Source organism: Cervus canadensis, chromosome 16, assembly GCF_019320065.1.
Source record: "Cervus canadensis isolate Bull #8, Minnesota chromosome 16, ASM1932006v1, whole genome shotgun sequence".
Lineage (NCBI taxonomy): Eukaryota > Metazoa > Chordata > Mammalia > Artiodactyla > Cervidae > Cervus > Cervus canadensis.
The window spans coordinates 20,595,117-20,616,260 of record NC_057401.1 but is presented as its reverse complement, the minus strand read 5'-3'; positions in this window follow the sequence as shown (position 1 = coordinate 20,616,260).

Genomic DNA, 21,144 nt, shown 5'->3' with positions numbered 1-21,144 from the left:
CTCGTTCTAAATCTAAGGGGCAGTTGGATTTTCTCATCTAACACTTATCTAGCTAGCCAAAAGGACAATATGGCTTGTTCCTCAAAAATCTAATTGTTCTTAGAACCAGAAATGACTGCCTTTCATTTTGTAATGCTGTGATCTCATCCATAGCATAACACAACCCAGCAAAGGGCTAGGCTTTCCTTGGTCTCACCAATTAGATGAATTCAGAAGAGTAAGTGAGCAGGGGATAGGGGGATTTAAAGCATTAATCCCATTTAACTGTTCCTCAACTGTAGGTGAAAAGGAAGTTGCTTCCTCTTAGTGGAATCAGGAAGAGCGCTGTGGCCATGAAAATGTGCCCCTCAGGTCTCCCGCTACAGAGGATGTAGTTAAACAGATGTTCCATGTGTTCTACTTGGGAATTCACTGTCATATTTGTGCCTAGGTCTCACTTCAAAAGGTTGTTCCTAGCCAGTGCTGAATGTGACTGAAATACCAAGGCAGGTCCATTTGGGGGAGATAAAAGTCTTCTAGGACAGGTGATTTTGGCTCAAAAGGACTCTACACTAGCTTTATTGAACTTTCTTAGAAATGCACTGCAATCAAAGACTTTTCTTCCTGCCTCCCTTTCCTCTTCCCCCTTCTTTTCTTCCTTCCCTTTCTCCTTCACAGGGACCAGCCCTGCATTGCAGTCTGATGCTCTCCCAGCCTTCTCCAGTTTCCCCTCTCCCATTGCCTCTCACTGGCATTCTCCTAGTATCTCTATTCATCTGTGATCCTGGCTTGTTGTCTACCTCTCAGAGGACCTGGACAAATTCAATGAGCAAAGTCATAGGATATCCATCAACACCAACCATAGACATATGCAAAATAATTTCAAGAAGTGCAATACTCTGTGAACTTGTACATACTGAAAGCTATTCCTCAGGACTAAGAAAAAAATTGAACCTTCCACAGCATTGCTCCTCAAATGGTGGCTCAGGTGGTAAGGAATCTGCCTGTAATGTAGGAGACACAGGAGATGCATGTTCAGTCCCTGGGTTGGGAAGATCCTTTGGAGAAGGGAATGGTTACCCACTCCAGTCTTCTTGCCATGGACAGAGGAGCCTGGCGGGCTAGAGTCCATGGGGTCAAAAAGAGTTGGAAATGACTAGCACTTTCACAAATTAACAATGGTAAATGACACTTTCTTTTTAACTTCCTAGTCCATGATTTATTGATACTTTTGTAAAACACACACAAAAAAACTTAAAAAATGAAATAAAAGATGTATAAAATAGAAACCCCAGCTTTTTATTATTAGAATAAATTAATATAAGATTACTTTACAAAGTTGTAATGAAAGTGTCTAAACGGTAATGGTCTATACTTATGATGGACTGGTAACGGCACTTAGCTTGGCACCAGTCCACAGACCACACTTGGAGCTGTTCTGTTCTAAGGTGTTTGGAACTGAGTTATGTCTGCTTGTCACTGGCTCAAATGGTAGAAAAGCTGATAACTCAAGCTATCAAGTTTGTTTCTTGAGGTTTTGGGGTTTCCATCTGATAAAGGGCTGACTTGAGTAGGTCGGTGAATGGACTGGTTTCACTGGAGAGGAGCCGTATACCCTGCTGTGAACTTGAAAAGGGGTTTGGTGGTTTAGGTTTTAGTCACAGAGACATAACTGCCTTGTGGTTTACCACAAGAATATTTCTTCGTCTCTTAAGTTGGATTCAGGGCAGATATATCAGAATCCCCACAGGTTTCTGGCAATTTCAGAACCGGGGGTGGAGTGTTTTCCTTCCCCTTTCTCTCTGGCCCTGGATTCTCCTCTCTTAGCCTGGCTCCATAGAGCCCTTCACTGGAGTTGGAAGCATGTAAAGTTTATGTTTAAGGGACCCTAAGGTTAGAGAGAACTTCAAGTGGATAAATGGTAGCTTAGGGAAGCATATACCCTTGACGTACTTCTACTTTTCCATTGGTTTTTGAAGTTTATTTAAGTGCTAAACACTTTATACAAACATATAATTTTGGTTCTCCACCTTGTGGTTAACAAAGCTGCAAGTAGAACCACATGGAAGTTTACTGATAATTTCAAAGCATTAGGGTGCCTTCACTGGGGCCATGAAATGGCCTTGTCCCTGCAATGAAAAAAACCTTTTGCTTCCTTATGATTATATCATTATTTTGAGTGGACTCAGCATTTTAGAATATTTTTAATTTTCATAGTGCTTTAAAAAAATTTTTTTTTTTGGTAAGGCCATTTTTAAAGTCTTTATTGAATTTGGTTACAGTATTGCTTCTGTTTTATGTTTCCTTTTTTTTTTGACCATGAGACATGTAGGACCTTAGTTCCCCAACCAAGGGTCAAACCCACACTCCCTGCTGTGAAAGGCGGTCTTTTTTTTTTTTTTTTTAATTATTATTATTTTTTTTTCCAGTAGGTTTGTCATACATTGATATGAATCAGCCATGAATTTACATGTATTCCCAATCCCGATCCCCCCTCCCACCTCCCTCTCCACCCGATTCCTCTGGGTCTTCCCAGTGCACCAGGCCGGAACACTTGTCTCATGCATCCCACCTGGGCTGGTGATCTGTTTTCACCATAGATAGTATACATGCTGTTCTTTTGAAATATCCCACCCTCACCTTCTCCCACAGAGTTCAAAAGTCTGTTCTGTACATCTGTGTCTCTTTTTCTGTTTTGCATATAGGGTTATCGTTATCACCTTTCTAAATTCCATATATATGTGTTAGTATGCTGTAATGTTCTTTATCTTTCTGGCTTACTTCACTCTGTATAATGGGCTCCAGCTTCATCCATCTCATTAGAACTGATTCAAATGAATTCTTTTTAATGGGCTGAGTAATTTCATGGTTATATGTACCACAGCTTCCTATCCATTCATCTGCTGTGGAGCATCTAGGTTACTTCCATGTTCCTTGGCTATTATTAACAGTGCTGCTCATATGAAACATTGGGTGCACGTGTCTCTTTCAGATCTGGTTTCCTCAGTGTGTATGCCCAGAAGTGGGATTGCTGGGTCATATGGCAGTTCTATTTCCAGTTTTTTAAGGAATCTCCACACTGTTCTCCATAGTGGCTGTACTAGTTTGCATTCCCACCAACAGTGTAAGAGGGTTCCCTTTTCTCCACACCCTCTCCAGCATTATTGCTTGTAGACTTTTGGATAGCAGCCATCCTGACTGGCGTGTAATGATACCTCATTGTGGTTTTGATTTGCATTTCTCTGATAATGAGTGATGTTGAGCATCTTTTCATGTGTTTGTTAGCCATCTGTATGTCTTCTTGGAGAAATGTCTGTATAGTTCTTTGGCCCATCTTTTGATTGGGTCTTTTATTTTTCTGGAATTGAGCTGCAGGAGTTGCTTGTATGTTTTTGAGATTTAATCCTTTGTCTGTTTTTCTTATTTGCTATTTTTCTCCCAATCTGAGGGCTGTCTAATATTCACCTTACTTATAAGTTTCCTTTGTAAGTGCAAAAGCTTTTAAGAATTTCACAATGTATGGAAATACAATAAACCTTCGAATAGCCAAAGTAATCTTGAGGAAAGAAGAATGGGAACTGGAGGAATCAAACCTCCTGACTTCAGACTCTAAACTACAAGCCACAGCATTCAAGACAGTATGGTACTGCGCACAAAGACAGAATATTAGATCAATGGAAAACAGAATAGAAAGCCCAGATTTATAAAATCCACGAAACCTATGGACACCTTATCTTGACAAAGGAGGGCAAGGATTACAATGGAAAAAAGACAACTCTTAACAAGTGGTGCTGGGAAAACTGGTCAACCACTTGTAAAAGAATGAAACTAGAACACTTTCTAACACCATACACAAAAATAAACTCAAAATGGATTAAAGATCTAAATGTAAGACCAGAAACTATAAAACTCCTAGAGGAGAACATAGGCAAAACACTCTCCGACATAAATCACAGCAAGATCCTCTATGACCCACCTCCCAGAATATTGGAAATAAAAGCAAAACTAAACAAATGGGACCTAATGAAACTTAAAAGCTTTTGCACTACAAAAGAAAGGCAAAGTCTTAACCGCTGGCTGCTGCTTCTGCTGCTGCTGCTGCTGCTAAGTCACTTCAGTCATGTCTGACTCTGTGCGACCCATAGACGGCAGCCCACCAGGCTCCCCTGTCCCTGGGATTCTCCAGGCAAGAACACTGGAGTGGGTTGCCATTTCTTTCTCCAATGCATGAAAGTGAAAAGTGAAAGTGAAGTCGCTCAGTCCATCCACCAGGGAAATCCCTGCAGTCATTTATATTAGCGTTTGTTCTTTGTTGAAAAGTATAGCAATATGAACCAACAGTCACCTTCTGCTATCATCTCCTCTATTGACTGACTGGCCCAAATACTCCAAACCCATCATATCGTATTTGCCACATAGGCAAAGTAAGAGAAATAAACCTAGGAGAAGGGGGAGGAAAGGAATGCAGATTTGGTTAGAAAGAAAACTGGCATCAAACGGTTTTCCTGCTGTGGAAAGGGGCATGGATTCAAGAGTGGTCCATGCCTGCAATTTTCTTTCAGTTTCAAATGTCCCTAGGAGTGCACTTCTTCCTCAGCACCCTGAAGAGTTGATGGCAGCTTGGGGTTCATAACTTTCAGAGCACCATCCTGGGATTCAGAGAGCAGAACCTCACTGAATGGCCATTTAGTAATGTAAGGCTAATAGTAATTTACAGCCCAGTCAGTCAGCTGGTTTTGAAGTCCTGAACTTTGGCAGACCTCACCCTCTGCATGCTTTTTCTGTACAAAAAGATTACACAGCTGGAGAATAACTTTTTTTTTTCATCATATACAAATAGCCAATGCTATTATATAATATTAAGCAGCATGACAATGTCGCTTCCTTTTATCATTTTGGTTGATGACCCTATAAAAATGCATTAAACCTAATAAAAATGCATCTTAAGCACTGCATCCTGAACATCTGAAAGAATATATTTTATTTGTGGCTTCTTCATCTTAAGCTATGATAGGGGAAACTTAACTGGTTATTAACCTTACAGTCTTTTGCTGTTGGTCTTTGGTAGAGTTATCTGTATTCAGAAAAGCAATGGTCAAAGGAGAGCAGAATAATTTGCTGGCTTGGTAGCTGAGGACATGCGTTTCATATTTAACAGAGATTAAATCTGTAGGCTCTGATACCAGAAGATACCTACTTCTAAACAAAACTAGACTTAATGAAACAGCGCAGATGATAAACAGGTCATATTCCAAAAATGTTTGGTGTGAGTCATCCTTAGTGAAATATGGGCCACTGTCTTTTACTTCCTTAAAATTTAGTGTTTTAGACACTCAACTGTGTCTTTTAGATGTTTGTTAAGGGTGTATGTTCTGCTCAAGCTTTGATTTTCTTGATTCTTCTATATTTATTAGGCTAGGAGGGTTATATGATAATGAACAGCATTAATTAATTATGAACAGCATTATTCTGTGAATTATAGAAAATGATGGCAAGAATAAGTCATAGAAAAAAAATCTTTGAGAGTTTTATTTCTAAACAGGCTTCTAAAATAACCAATTTGGAGGACTTCCCTGGTTGTCCAGTGGTTAAGACTCTGTACTTCCACTGAAGGGGGCACGGGTTTGAGCCCTAATTGGGGAAATGAGATGCCACATACTAAGATCCCGTGTGATATGACCAAACAAAAACTAAAACAATAATACTGACTCAAGATAAGAGGTGCAGAAGAGATTGTAGGGTGGCTAGAACCTGTTCAGTTAAGTCACTCAGTCGTGTCTGACTCTTTGAGACCCCATGAACTGCAGCACGCCAGGCCTCCCTGTCCATCACCAACTGCCAGAGTCCACCCAAACCCATGTCTGTTGAGTCGGTGATGCCATCCAACCATCTCATCCTCTGTCATCCCCTTCTCCTCCTGCCCTCAATCTTTCCCAGCATCAGGGTGTTTTCAAATGAGTTAGCTCTTCGCATCAGGTGGCCAAAGTATTGGAGTTTCAGCTTCAACATCAGTCCTTCCAATGAACACTCAGGACTGATCTCCTTTAGGATGGACTGGTTGGATCTCCTTGCAGTCCAAGGGGCTCTCAAGAGCCTTCTCCAATACCACAGTTCAAAGGCATCTGGAAGCATGGGCAAACTGTCTGCTTTGACATGTTTTTCTCCTTGTCTCTTCTTCCTTATACCATTTTTACTCTAAATTTGATTTCAAGGAACACAGAGCCTATATTTTGTGTTATTCAAAAATTATTTTGATTCAAAGAAAATATATCTATCCTAAATAGGAAATGATGCCTCATTTTTGCCATACATTCTTAGTCCATCCTTTCCCACCTTTTTGCCTTACAGAGGAGCCCCAAGATGAAGCCTTTAAATAGTCCAAATAAATAAATAAATAAAAACCCACTCTTCCCACAAGTCTTTGCTTGCTCTCATGGGGGAATTCTGCTTGCTCCTCCTGACATTTCTGATCTCATGTTTTCATCCCACTGAAGAGACTTGGAAGGCGGGTCTCAGTTTTTTTGCTTTTCTACCCTCAAAGATGCTGGATCATGGGGATGGGGTTTAATTTGAAAAACAAGACTTTTGGAACTGATTAAACATGCATGTAAAAAATCTCCATATTAAGTCATTGTATAGTAAAATTTAACAGGACAAGTGAGCAGGTGGTAAATGAACAAAAACTGATGTGAAAAAGTGATGTTTACATAAATAGCAGCCCAGCTAATCATTTGAAATACAAAAGACTTCAAGACATCTAAAATTTTGAATATCCCAAGTTCCATGTGTTCTAAGGGCTTCTGGCATCTTTTAAACTTTACCCTTCAGCACTCTTTAAAGCAGAGAAGGACAGAATAATTTTCCTTCTCAAGTTGAGACTGTTAAACTACCCTTAGATCTTGCACAGAGTTGGAGTGCATGTTCTCCTTGATCCAGCACAGGAACTATAACTCTCCAAAAATAACAAGTTGTTTTCTTGCAGCTCATAGAAGAAAACTCAGTCACACCAGAAAGTCTCTGAAAAGAAAGACTTCAGAGGGCATTTTGGGAAGTGAACAGGAACTTCTTTAATGGTAGAAAAAGGGATGGGTCTGGCTTAACTACATAAAACAAATGTGTGTGTGTGTCCCTGTCATCTCACCTCCGTTTCTAAGCCACATCTTCTTTGAATTTTCAGCACTCTATCAGATGTGTTACATGTTAATTGCAAAAATTCTACTTGTGATGAGAATGAAGTTTTTGTGCTTTGAAATACTAAATGCTGGATAAAGAGGTTTACTTGGAACCTAAAATTATTGAAAAAAACTATCAGAATGAGAAGATAGATATCTTTGCACTCTCATTGTTTTTTTAAAGAGAAGATATCATTTATAATATTCCTTTCTTATTATCTTAAGCAGTAGATTTTTAAAGTTGATTTTTACGTTTTGCATTTGGTATTCAAGTTCATAATGCAGTATCAAATACTCGCAAGCTTTTGAATTTAATCAATAAGATAGTTGACATTTGTTTGACTTTTTCTTTGAGTGAAATTTATTTTTTCCAAACTTTAAACTTTTATTTTGAATTTGAGTACAGCCGATTAATAATGTTATGGTAGTTTCAGATGAACAGCAAAGGGACTCAGGCATACATGTACCTGTGTCCATTTTCCCCTCAAACCCCCTCCCATCCAGGCTGGCACATAACGTTGAGCAGAGTTCCATATACTATACAATAGGTCCTTGTTGGTTATCCATTTTAAATATAGCAGTGGGTGCATGACCTTCCCAAAATCCCTAACTATCCCTTTCCTCCGGCAACCATGAGTTTGTTTTCTAAGTCTGTGAGTCTCTTTCTTTACTCTTATAAGTAAGTTCATTTGTATCATTTCTTTTTAGAGTCCACATATAAGGGATGTCATAGGATATGTCTCCTTTTCTGTCTGACTTACTTCACCAGTATGACACTCTCTAGGTCTCTCCATGTTGCTGCAAATGGCCTTATTTCACTCTTTTTTAATGGCTAATATTCCATTGTATATATGTGGTACATCTTCTTTACCCATTCCTCTGTCAATGGACATTTAGGTTGCTTCCATGTCTTGGCTATTGTAAGCTGTGCTGCAGTGGACCCTGGGGTGCATGTATCCTTTTAGATCATATTTTTCTCCAGATATATGCCCAGGAGTGGGATTGCAAGGTCATATGGTAGTTCTGATTTTAGTTTTTTATAAGTAACCACCCTACTCTTCTCCATGGTGGCTATACCAATTTACACTCCCACCAACAGTGTAGGAGGGTTCCCTTCTCTCCAGATCCTCTCCAGCATTTGTTTGTTTGTGGATTTTTTGATGATAGTCATTCTGACTGGTGTGAGGTGGCATCTCATTGTAGTTTTGATTTGCATTTCTCTAATAACTATCATTTTGAACATCTTATCATGTGCCTGTCGGCCATCTGTATGTCCTCTTGGGAGAAATGTCTCTTTAGGTCTTCTGCCCATTTTGGGGACCTCCCTGGTAGCTCAGACAGTAAGGAATCTGCCTGCAATGCGGGAGACCTGGGTTTGATCCCTGGATTGGGAAGATCCATGTAGAAGAGAATGGCAACCCACTCCAGTATTCTTGCCTGGAGAATCCCCATGGACTGAGGAGCATGGTGGCTACAGTCCAAGGGGTCACAACGAGTTGGACATGAATGAACGGCTAAGCACACAATATAGCCCATTTTTTGAGTGGGTTGTTTATTTTGATGCAACATAAGCTGTTTGTCTCTGACATAAATCACAGCAACATCTTTTTTTGATTCATCTCCCAAAATAATGGATACAAAAGCAAAAATAAACCAATGGGACCTACTTAAACTCAAAAGCTTTTGCACAGCAAAAGAACAATAAACAAAATGAAAAGACAACCCACAGACTGGGGGAAAACATTTGCAAATGATGTGACCAATAGGGGATTAGTCTCCAAAATTTACAAACAGCTTATGACGCGTAACAGCATCAAGACATCTGTTTGTCTTGTGGCAGGATTAGAAGATACATTTCAAAAATAGTTTCAACTATTTTTTTTTTTTTTTTTTTTGCGATGAGCAGGCAGGGGGAGAAGTGGGATTTGTGGTAAAGAAAGGTAAATATTTGCCCTCTGTCAAGTTCAGATTGATGCTAGGTCCTGAGGAGTTAAGCAGAGAGTAGACTAGTTCTTCATCAACCATTCTCCTTTCCTTCTTGGCACATAGACTACATTTCCCAAATAGATATCCGTGCAGTTAGTGACAAACATGTGACTGGTTCTGGCCGATGGGATGGGGGTGGAATCATGTAGGCCACCTCCAGGCCTGGCCTATATATTCCCTCAAGATCTCATGTATGTGCTTTCTTCCCCCATCTGCTAGCAGAATACAAAAAATCCAGTGGAGAACTCTGGACCTTAAGGAATAGCAGAGCCCCTAGACCAAAAGTATCTGTTTCTAGATCATAAGGTACAACACAGCCCCTGCTGACTTAGAAGGACTCTGATGTGAGAAAGGAGTAAACCTGTATCATGCCAAGCTAAGATTCTGAAGTTTATTTGTTACAGCAATGAATCTTCCTGACCAATGCAGGGGAAGAGTCCAGACATATGTGGAGTGGGCGTATCAGAGGATGTGGTAGGCAGGATTCCAGGATGAGCTTCATGACCTCTGCCATCTGGTGTTACTCCCGTGACTATTCTATGTTCCTTGAAAAGGGAATTTTCCAGATGTAAATAAAGTGACCTATGCGATGGTAGAGAGGTTTATTATTTGCCTAAGGCAACCCACTTCAGTATTCTTGCACTGGGATAATCCCATGGACAAAGAAGCCTGGCGGACTACAGTCCTCGGGGTTGCAAAGAGTTAGACATGACTTAGCGGCTAAACAGCAGCAACACACCTAACCAAGAGAACCCTTTAAAAGCAGAGAATTTTATCTAGCTGGTAGTGGAAAAGGAAGTGAGAGAGATTTGAAGTATGAAAGGGATTTGACACTGAAATGGGAGAGGGTCATGTGGAAAATAGCTGAGAGGGTCTTGTAGGAAGCGAGAGTGGTACCCGGCCAACTGTTGGCGAGATAATGGAACCTGTCTTAGAGCCACAAGGAGATCAATTCTGCCAACAACTGGAGGGAGCTTGGAAGTAGGGTTTTCCCTAATTGGGCCTCTAAATGAGGAAACATAATAGATAGAGATGTGGACATATAATAAATACTATGCATATCAATTCCCTGGTCTGTTCATGTAGTCTAGCTTGTTTTCTGCTGCTTTTAGTTACCTTCCTTACAAATACATATTAAATACCTATGTGTGCCAGGCCTTCTGCTTGGCACAGTCACCTAGTCACCTGGGAAGTCCAAGTCTCTCTCTCCTAACTCACTTGATGAGCTCTGTGAGCTTAAGCCTGTGTACACATAAAATTGTCTCCTCCTCCATCATGAGAGGCCCTAAATGTACCTGCTCAGTTGCCATTGAGATTGTTATTATAATTCAGTTTTAATTGTAGTTGCAGCTGCCCCTGCTGCAATGAGTTAAGCTCCTGCACAACTTTCTGGAAGGCAGACTTGCTAAATCACCCCTGGCTAAGTGTGATCATGAGCTTTGTAGAGCAGAGGGGCCAAGCTCCACTCTGCAGACTCATCCTCACGTGGCGTCTTCACCTCCCAGCGCACTGTCATGCTCTTCCTGTGTCGCTTTCGGGTGCTAGCTTACAAAAGGGAAAAGGAAGGGGAGAAATCCCCCTGCTGGCTTAGCTACATCCGAACATGGGGTGACAATTCCCCTTGTCCTGACTCCCAGCCTGGAAAGAAATGGGGGTCCTCTCATTTTTTTCTTCAGTCTTAAGGGACAGTAGGTTTCTCTTTTATTGCTCCAAGTGATAAAATGGATAGAATCCTTTACTACCTGGGATGAGTAGCAGTAAAATTAAGTAAACCTAAAGGAAAATATGTCAAAATGAAAGGCATCTTCAAATATTACTTCTGTTTTGAGAGGTCAAAGACCCAGGGGAGGAAACTCTTTTCAGCTTGCATGTGTCTAGGTGCCCATCAATTTGAAATTCTTACCTCAGTCCTTGTTTCTGAACTCATCTACTTCTCCCTGGTTACTGTGTTCTAGTTATGTATTGCCACATAAGAAATCACCTCAAAACTTAGTGCCCTAGCACAGTGGTTTGATATTGTCTCTTATGGTTCTGCTCTGACTAGTTCTTGCTTAGAGATCTCTCCTATGGTCGCATTCAGCTGTCAGCTAAACTGGAAGCCATCTGAAGGCTTGACCAGTTCATGTCTGGGACCTGAACTAGGATAACTGCTGGATAGTTGGGTTAGCTGGAGCTGTCGCCCTGGGTGCCTACATGTATTGTCCTCTGCATGGTGGTCTCGGGGGCTCAGACTTCTCAGATGGCAACTCAGGACTCCAGGCAGAAGCTCAAGGTTTCTTTTGACAAAACTTCAGAGGCCAGTGCAGCATAACCTCCTCCACATTCTGTTAAGCAAGTCCCAGGCCAGCCTACCCTGAATTGCAGAGGAGGGGAGAACACAAAGGTATGAATGTGGGTGATGTGGTTCATTGTTGTATTTTGTAGACAGGAGTAGTTGAGAGATTGTAAAAATCCTCCAGTCTTATTGTCAGTGAGCTGATTATGAAAGTCATTTAGAATGAAGGACCCAGGCTTAATGGAACTGACTAAACTTTATCTGTCAGAGTCATGAACTTCAGTGTCTCTGATTGAGCCTCTACTTTTTGGCAAGCAGATGGTTTACACTGAATTGGAAAATTTTATCTACCCTTTTCTGGGCAGATTTCTCATCAATAGCAAAATCCACACTTGATCATTTTGTTGTTTAAAATAAAGATGCAGTGAGAGAATTTGGACTTCTCATGGCTATATAACTTAATACAGATTTTGCTTTGTTATTTTGTCAATCAAAACAAACACATGAAAAGATGCTCAACATCACTCATTATCAGAGAAATGCAAATAAAACCACAATGAGGTACCATTTCATGCCAGTCAGGATGGCTGCTATCCAAAAGTCTACAAGCAATATATGCTGGAGAGGGTGTGGAGAAAAGGGAACCCTCTTACACTGTTGATGGGAATGCAAACTAGTACAGCCACTATGGAGAACACTGTGGAGATTCCTTAAAAAAACTGGAAATAGAACTGCCATATGACCCAGCAATCCCACTGCTGGGCATACACACCAAGGAAACCAAGAGACACGTGTACCCCAGTGTTCATCGCAGCACTGTTTGTAATAGCCAGGACATGGAAGCAACCTAGATGTCCATCAGCAGATGAATGGATAAGGAAGCTGTGGTACATATACACCATGGAATATTACTCAGCCATTAAAAAGAATTCATTTGAATCAGTTCTAATGAGATGGATGAAACTGGAGCCTATTATACAGAATGAAGTAAGCCAGAAAGAAAAACACCAATACAGTATACTAATGCATATATATGGAATTTAGAAAGATGGTAACAATAACCCTGTATGCAAGACAGCAAAAGAGACACAGATGTATTGAACAGTCTTTTGGACTCCGTGGGAGAGGGCGAGGGTGGGATGATTTGGGAGAATGACATTGAAACATGTATATTATCATATGTGAAATGAATCGCCAGTCCAGGTTTGATGCATGAGACAGGATGCTCAGGGCTGGTGCACTGGGATGACCCAGAGGGATGGGATGGGGAGGGAGGTGGGAGGGGGGTTTCAGGATGGGGAACACATGTACACCCGTGGCGGATTCATGTCAATGTATGGCAAAACCAATACAACATTGTAAAGTAATTAGCCTCCAATTAAAATAAATAAATTTATATTAAAAAAATTCTAGGGAATCTGGATGAGCCTGTTTGCAGGGCAGAAATAGAGACACAGACATAGAGAATGGACATGTGAATATAGGAGGAGATGGCCAGGTAGGTAGGACAGATTGACAGTTTAGGATTGACATATAGACACTACCGTGTGTATAACAGAGAGCCAGTGGGAACCTGATGTGCAGCACAGGGAACTCTGTGATGACCTACACGGTGGGATGGGGGAGGGTGGGAGTGAAGTGAAGTGGCAGGGAATGTATATATATATACATACATAGAGCTGATTCACTTTGCTGTGAAGCAGAAGCTAACATAACATTGTAAGGCAATTATACTCCAATAAAAAAAATTCTAGGGAAGACATCATGTGGGGTAAGTAGTCCCTTGGTGAGGTGCTTGGGAGGAACAGAGAATACTTAAGCAGCGGTTTCTGTTGCTTAAGGAACAGGTCAGTTCTGAAACCAAAACCTACAAGTAAAATTTGTACCTTAGAAGAAATGCTGCCGTTTAAAATTTAGTTGAGAAATTAAGACATTGCATCTAGGGAAAGAATAAAAGAGCATGAGAATTTGCTTAACAGTATATTACAGCTTCTGTGGATTTTATGGCTTTCTAATCATTCTTCATCCTCTGAACCACAGAACTTTAGGCTTTAGATTGGAGATAAGCTTATTGATATTTTCTTTCCAGTAGTTGCTATTTCTGGCAACTACGTTCAGTAGTTGCTGTTTCAGAATAAATTTAGGATAAAGCATTTATCCTCTACATCTACATTTATAATTCAGTTGAGTTTTGATATACAGCCAGTCAATGCTTAAAAATTGATACCTGGAAGGAAAAATAATTTAATAATGTAATTTGATGTCACAATGATTTATTCCAGGTTAATGGTAATTGATAGAATGCGAGACATTCTCTGCCCAGGATGGTTAATCAATAATCGGACCAGGAAAGAATCAAGCTCCTCCAGTGATGAGTACTATAGTAGTCTCACGGATCACAAAAGTAAGAAAGAATTAGTTTTTGCCCTCAAGGGAGTCACAGTTTACTGGAGAAAGCATGATGTAATAGATAACACTACTCTTGCATAGTACACAAAGTGATGGAGGAAAGATACAGTGACAAGCAGGAGGGTCACTGATGACCTGAGGGTGGCAGGGTTGTGCAGGCTCTTCATGGCTCAGTGAAGGCAGTTTACTCTAGGCCAAGAAGACCTTGTTCAGATGCAGGATCTGAACCCCAGATACGCAGAGACTAGTTAGACTCATGGTGGAGGGGGGTGATAGTGCAGTGTGTTTGTGGGATGGGGTAGGTTTGGGGTGCAGGTGAGAACATCAGCAGTAAAGGCAGCTGCAGCATAGTCAGGGTTCAGATGGTACATTTGATGTGTCTGTCTGAGTCAGAAGTAGGGTTGGGATGGGCTGGCTAGAACACAGATGAAGAGAGAAAAAGTTTGACAAAATGCAGCTGCCAAACAATCTGATCAGGCCAGCATTTGGTAACTGATCTCAGCTTGTTTCACATCTGGAAGATCAGTCTAGGAGGACAAAGGACAAGCAGCATGCAAACACCATCAGTCAAAGGTTGGAAAGGAGCCCTAGGTCAGGGTAAACACAGAGGCTTGAGCAGTAGGCGCAGGAGCCTGTCAGCTGCCTTTAGTCATGTGAGACTGGCCCTCAGGAGGAGGACGGCCAGTCCTTGAAAGAGGATGAGGCTTTTAGGCACCTGACCATCTGGGGACAGTCCAAAAGTCTAGGTACTAGGCATTGAAGATCCAGTCAAGGTGATCCAATCAAGTGGCCATCCAGTGAATTGCTGGCTTAAAGCGTATTTACAAGTTTGCTGCGTTGAGACACTGTTCTTGGGATATGTTTAAAAGCTAAACCTAAGGAAAGTGTTAAGAATCTCAGTGGTTAGAAGTGTCAAAACCCATAAACTCAAAATGGATTAAAGATCTAAATGTAAGACCAGAAACTATAAAACTCCTAGAGGAGAACATAGGCAAAACACTCTCCGACATAAATCACAGCAAGATCCTCTATGACCCACCTCCCAGAATATTGGAAATAAAAGCAAAACTAAACAAATGGGACCTAATGAAACTTAAAAGCTTTTGCACTACAAAGGAAACTATAAGTAAGGTGAAAAGACAGCCCTCAGATTGGGAGAAAATAATAGCAAATGAAGAAACAGACAAAGGATTAATCTCAAAAATATACAAGCAACTCCTGCAGCTCAATTCCAGAAAAATAAATGACCAATCAAAAAATGGGCCAAAGAACTAAACAACATTTCTCCAAGGAAGACATACAGATGGCTAACAAACACATGAAAAGATGCTCAACATCACTCATTATTAGAGAAATGCAAATCAAAACCACAATGAGTACCATTACATGCCAGTCAGAATGGCTGCTATCCAAAAGTCTACAAGCAATAAATGCTGGAGAGGGTGTGGAGAAAAGGAACCCTCTTACACTGTTGGTGGGAATGCAAACTAGTACAGCCGCTATGGAAAACAGTGTGGAGATTTCTTAAAAAACTGGAAATAGAACTTCCATATGACCCAGCAATCCACTTCTGGGCATACACACTGAGGAAACCAGATCTGAAAGAGACACGTGCACCCCAATGTTCATCACAGCACTGTTTATAATAGCCAGGACATGGAAGCAACCTAGATGCCCATCAGCAGATGAATGGATAAGGAAGCTGTGGTACATATACACCATGGAATATTACTCAGCCGTTAAAAAGAATTCATTTGAATCAGTCCTAATGAGATGGATGAAACTGGAGCCCCTTATACAGAGTGAAGTAAGCCAGAAAGATAAAGAACATTACAGCATACTAACACATATATATGGAATTTAGAAAGATGGTAACGATAACCCTATATGCAAAACAGAAAAAGAGACACAGAAGTACAGAACAGACTTTTGAACTCTGTGGGAGAAGGTGAGGGTGGGATGTTTCGAAAGAACAGCATGTATACTATCTATGGTGAAACAGATCACCAGCCCAGGTGGGATGCATGAGACAAGTGCTCGGCCTGGTGCACTGGGAAGACCCAGAGGAATCGGGTGGAGAGGGAGGTGGGAGGGGGGATCGGGATGGGGAAATACGTGTAATCTATGGCTGATTCATATCAATGTATGACAAAACCCACTGAAAAAAAAAAAAGAAAACAAATGTGATGACTAAAAATCAAATTATAAAAATAAATAAATAAATAAAAATAAAAATAAAAATTAAAAAAAAAAACAAAAAAAAAGAAGTGTCAAAACCCTAGCAAAGCCCAGTTTTTCATAGACAGGTTTATTAGTCAGGGTGCTCCAGAAACAGAACTGATTGTGTGTGTGTTTGCGTGCATGCTCACGTGTGTGTGTATATAGAATTATTCTAAGGAATGTAACTGATGGTGGCTGGAAAGTCCAAAATCTTTATGGTGGGCCAGAAGGCAGACCCAGGGAAGAACCAATGTGCAAGTCAGTCTGTTGGCAGAATTCCTTGTTGCTCATTTGTGCTCTCCTCAGCTTCATCCTGGATTTTTTTTACTGTTATTTTAAAAATCCTTTCGTTATTGTTCACCTTATGTAAACAACATATTCACTTCTGCCCCGCACCCTAGTCTTTATCCTCTAGTTTTTCAGCCACTCTTCCTCACTTCCCACTCTTTTCATATCTTTCCCTTATTATCTCTATTGTTTCTGTGACACTCAGCTCAAAATCCCATTTTTATTCATCCTTTGATGCATAGATGACGACTCTTCCCACAGGGTTTAGGCCTTTGAAGAAAAGGACTAGGTCAAACTTTTCTGCACATTTGTTTATACTGTAGTGTCAGCTGTGAAAGAGCAGACCATTGCTCCTCCACTCTCAAAGGAGACCATGAATGTAATCGTGTTAGTGGAAATATCTTGCATGGCATAAACATTATCTAACTCATTGGCAATAGCCAATTAAGAAACTCTTCATATTAAGATAAGAAATGTTGTTCTGTGTTTTAGGTTTTAGTTCAGTTCTTCATTTTATTCTGTTGAAAGGAAAAGTGAAATTGCAAAACAAATGTGATTTAAAGAATACAGTAAAATATAGAAGTGTTCCCTAAAAGCCTACTTTACTTTTATTCTTCGGATGTATTGAATTTTCCTTTTCCTTCTTGTCTTGTGCCTCTGACTACTCTGGCTCTCAATGATGACAAAATGCTTACTTCCTATGATGATTAAATTGCCACACATTTTTATAATAGATCAAAGCCTAATGTTTTCAAGATCTGATTTGGTGATAGTTTCCTGGGGGAAAGGGTCTCTGTTTAAACAGAATTATTAAAAGGGCTCCTTGGATCAGTTATGAGCCCAAGACTTTCTTTAATTCAAGTTTCAAAACCAGATTATATGATGCATTTTAATTTCAGAAACCAAGCCCTCTAAAAATGTGAACGCCACTGTAATTATAAGATACTAGGAGATCACAAAGTAAATAGTAAGCATACGTTCTTTGTCTTTTTTTTTTTTTACTGTACCAATAGATTTAAGAAATACATGCAGAATCGCTTCAAAGAATATAATATCCTAATATTAATTTATAGAAAACACCATGTCACAACCAGAAATACTGGTGTATTACACATTTTTAGAGATGACCCTGCAATCAGTTCAGTTCAATCGCTCAGTAGTGTCTGACTCCTTGCGACCCCATGAACTGCAGCACGCCAGGCCAGGCCTCCCTGTCCATCACCAACGCCTGGAGTCCACCCAAACCCATGTCCATCGAGTCGGTGATGCCATCCAACCATCTCATCCTCTGTCGTCCCCTTCTCCTCCTGCCCTCAATCTTTCCCAGCGTCAGGGTCTTTTCCAATGAGTCAGCTCTTCGCATCAGGACCCTGCAGTAACCTTGCCTTAAAAAAGGTGTTCTTGCCTTAAAAGAAGGGCTGCAGGTAGAATCTTGTCTTGATGACGATTCCAGCTTCCTATCTCCTATCTCTGGGCCCCAATTCTCTTGCCTCCTCCTTTCACACTTTCACTGTAAATGTAAATCACTATCAGTCTGAAAGAAGGGATGAAAGTTTGATCACACTCCTCCCATAGGATATTGTCCCACTTTAGCAGAATTTCTGGTAACCAGACCCTTTCAAGTCTACCTTGAAAGCCCTGCAGGTTTCTCTCTCACCATTTCCTCCTTATAATTTATAATTCAACCTCAAAATGAGGAATATGTTGCCATTTTGTGAACATATGATGAACTCTTGTCTCCAGGCCTTGGCAAAGCCCATTCCCAAACTCTAATTCTCCTCTCATCCAATCTTAATCTATGTCAGTAGTTCTTATTCCTGTCTTTACCACCCAGGATGCTCAAGAAACAGCAAGAAATCCATCAAACAAACCAATATCTGGGCTCCACCCACCACCAGTTACATCTGATGTCCTAGGCTCAAAATTTATTGGAATCTTTTTGTGTCAGCTAATGTGTATTGATGGTTAAGAATTCCTGAAACTAAGTTTTTCTTTTCTTGAGGAATTCTACTTGTCATCTCTCTCTTCCACCAGGAAGTCTTTATTAGATTTCCCAAAACTAGGTAAGAGCTATTTATTTATGTGGTATTATGGTATTTTATTTCTTATGGTGCTATTAATTTTATTATTTAAAATGTATCTACTGGTGACAGCCATGTGCAGGCACGGTGCTACCTGCTTGGGTAATTGAGGAAGGGAGGAGAGGGCAGGGGAGGGCAAAGATGACAGTTATTTGTAGAGCATGTGTTGTCTTTATATTTCTCATCCCTTCCTAAGGTTCCTATGCTCCTCCAGGAAGCACCATGCCGTTTCTACGTGACTGAAATGATTGCATAGTGTCTTCTATATTTGCTTATTTGTTTTAACTTAAGTGTTTCTTTTATTCTGTAGCATTCAGCAGAGTAAAATATTCAGAGTAATTGTTTATAAATTGTGTTACTAGAAAATTTGAATAATTTTATGATGGCACATGACCCATCCTTTAGATCGGTGGCTCAGATGGTAAAGAATCTACCTGCAATGCAGGAGACACAGGAGATGCCGTTTCAATCCCTGGGTTGGGAAAAGCCCCTGGAGAAGGGAATGGCAACCCACTCCAGTATTCTTGCCTGGAGAATCCCATGGACAGGGGAGGCTGGCCTGCTACAGTACATGGGGTCGCAAAGAGTCAGTCATAACTGAGCAATTAACACTTTCACCTAGATTCCTTTAGAGATTTAAATGTGGGAAAATAAACCCATGTTGGGGGTTTATTTCATATATTTTATCTCTCATTAGAAAAATTCACAAGCAAATCACCATAGATTAAATCTGCCTGCTTTTTTTTGATAAACAGTACTTGAAAGAAGTCTCTGTGAGTCTTAAGTTAAAGAAAGCTGAGAGAATACAATTACTTTGCTCCTAACTGAATACAGAACTGAGTAGAGATTTTTGACAACTGGACTATAAGCTGAAAGTCTGAATGTGCTGGATGTTTTAAATCTGCCTCTCCTGACTCATTCTCTACCCTTTTCTATCTTGCTCTGTCCACAGGAGAGGTTGAAATCTAAGGGACAGGCCTTCTTGCCCTCTAGCTTTCTTTGGGGATTGGCCTGGGCGAGAAGGAAGCAGGACATTGGAGGGTGAGAAGAGAGATAAATTGTGGTTTTTGCCTCAGCGCCCTCCCTGCCAGACCCATGGCTGGTGGGGCCTTTGTTCCTCCACTAAGTACCATAGCCCCTCTAGAGGGGCCCTTTACTACAATCTCACCAGATTCTAGTAACCACTCTAGAGGTAGGAATGTTTCCTCAGCCCATCGCTGTTGGTAACTCTGAGTTGCTACACCATCTTGTCTGTACGGGTGGTGTGGTGTGCCAGTCAGCATCATGTCAGCACTGAGATACTCGTTCTACCAGTTGCTAAGGAAGTTGCCCTTAGTCAAGAGAACCATCTGGACCAAGTTTCCCAGTAGGCAGCCAGCAACCAATGGCGGGTCTACTTGGAGAGTGTAAGGACCCGGCCTTCTTGCCTAAGAAGGCATAATGTTGAAGGGCTGTACAAGGTCCAGAGCTCATGTGAGACAGACCAGAATCTTTGCAGTGACTGCATCAGGGTTTGGCTCCTGCTTCTACCCAAACTTGCTTCCTTCACCCTCACAGGTGTTGATCCCAAGGGCACTCCCTAGTAAATTTCCTGCAAGAAAATCTTCGTCTCAGACTCCACTTCCCTCAAGACACTACCCACACCTTTTGTAAGAGTCTTTTCACTAAATCCTCTTTAATCATCCACTCTGAGTGTGCTATTTATTTCCTGCCCAGATGCTGACAGATATACTCATTGTTTTCAAATCAGAGCATCTGATAAAATCCTAATTTGCTCTACCTACAAATTGCTTTCAGCAAAATTTGTGGATACAATGTGAGGAAATTGTTCTTGGTTAATCTCTATAATATTAACCAGATCAAGGAAGAACTTGTTAATAAAGAAGAGGTAGAAACCTGGCATAAATGTCTTAGTCATTTTAAAGCTTATACCAATATACCAATATTGAAATTTGTACCAAAACTTATTTTGGATTTAACTTTTGGAAATAATTTTTAAAGGTGAGCATTGTTTTATAACCATAGTCCCCAGAGTGGAGTGATTTTTAGGAGAACTAACAGGCTAGTGAAAGCAAAATTCTGGTAATATAATTTCTGGTAATATAATTATAAACCACCTTGATGGGGAAGAGAGGAGAAATTTATCTTAATAAATATTTAGCACATAATTGGTACTCAGTAAATATTGAAAGAATATATGAATAAAATCCATGTCATTCTATAGTGGCTCTCTGATAAACTCAAATAAAGAAAGAAATATAATCAAACAATAGAAGAAATACACCCAACAAAAAGTAATATGAAAGCTTGGAAAGGATCTATGAAATAAGGATTTAATATTTATGGCTTAGGACAGATGGTAAATGACAGAGGGAGAAAATGGCAGAATTACACAAGTCTTCTTTTGTTTTTACTTTTTCTTTTTAACAAACAAAATAACCTTTAGAAAGAGTAGCATATATGTGTTTTATTTGTGAAGTAAAGTGTCTAATATGGTCAGATAAATTAAGAGCACAACTTACATGCTTTCAATAAATACAAATTTTAAACTAAGACAGTTTGCATCTAAGACTGAAGTTTCAGTCTCATGGGAAACTGTGGAGTCACCTTCACAGGGATATTTGAAGGGAATCCTTCATTGGGCAATAAGTTGGATAAACAATTCATGATGTCTCTCCTAATTCGTGAGTTCTATTATTTGAAATTTTTTCCCACACTTGGGTGGGAGACATTA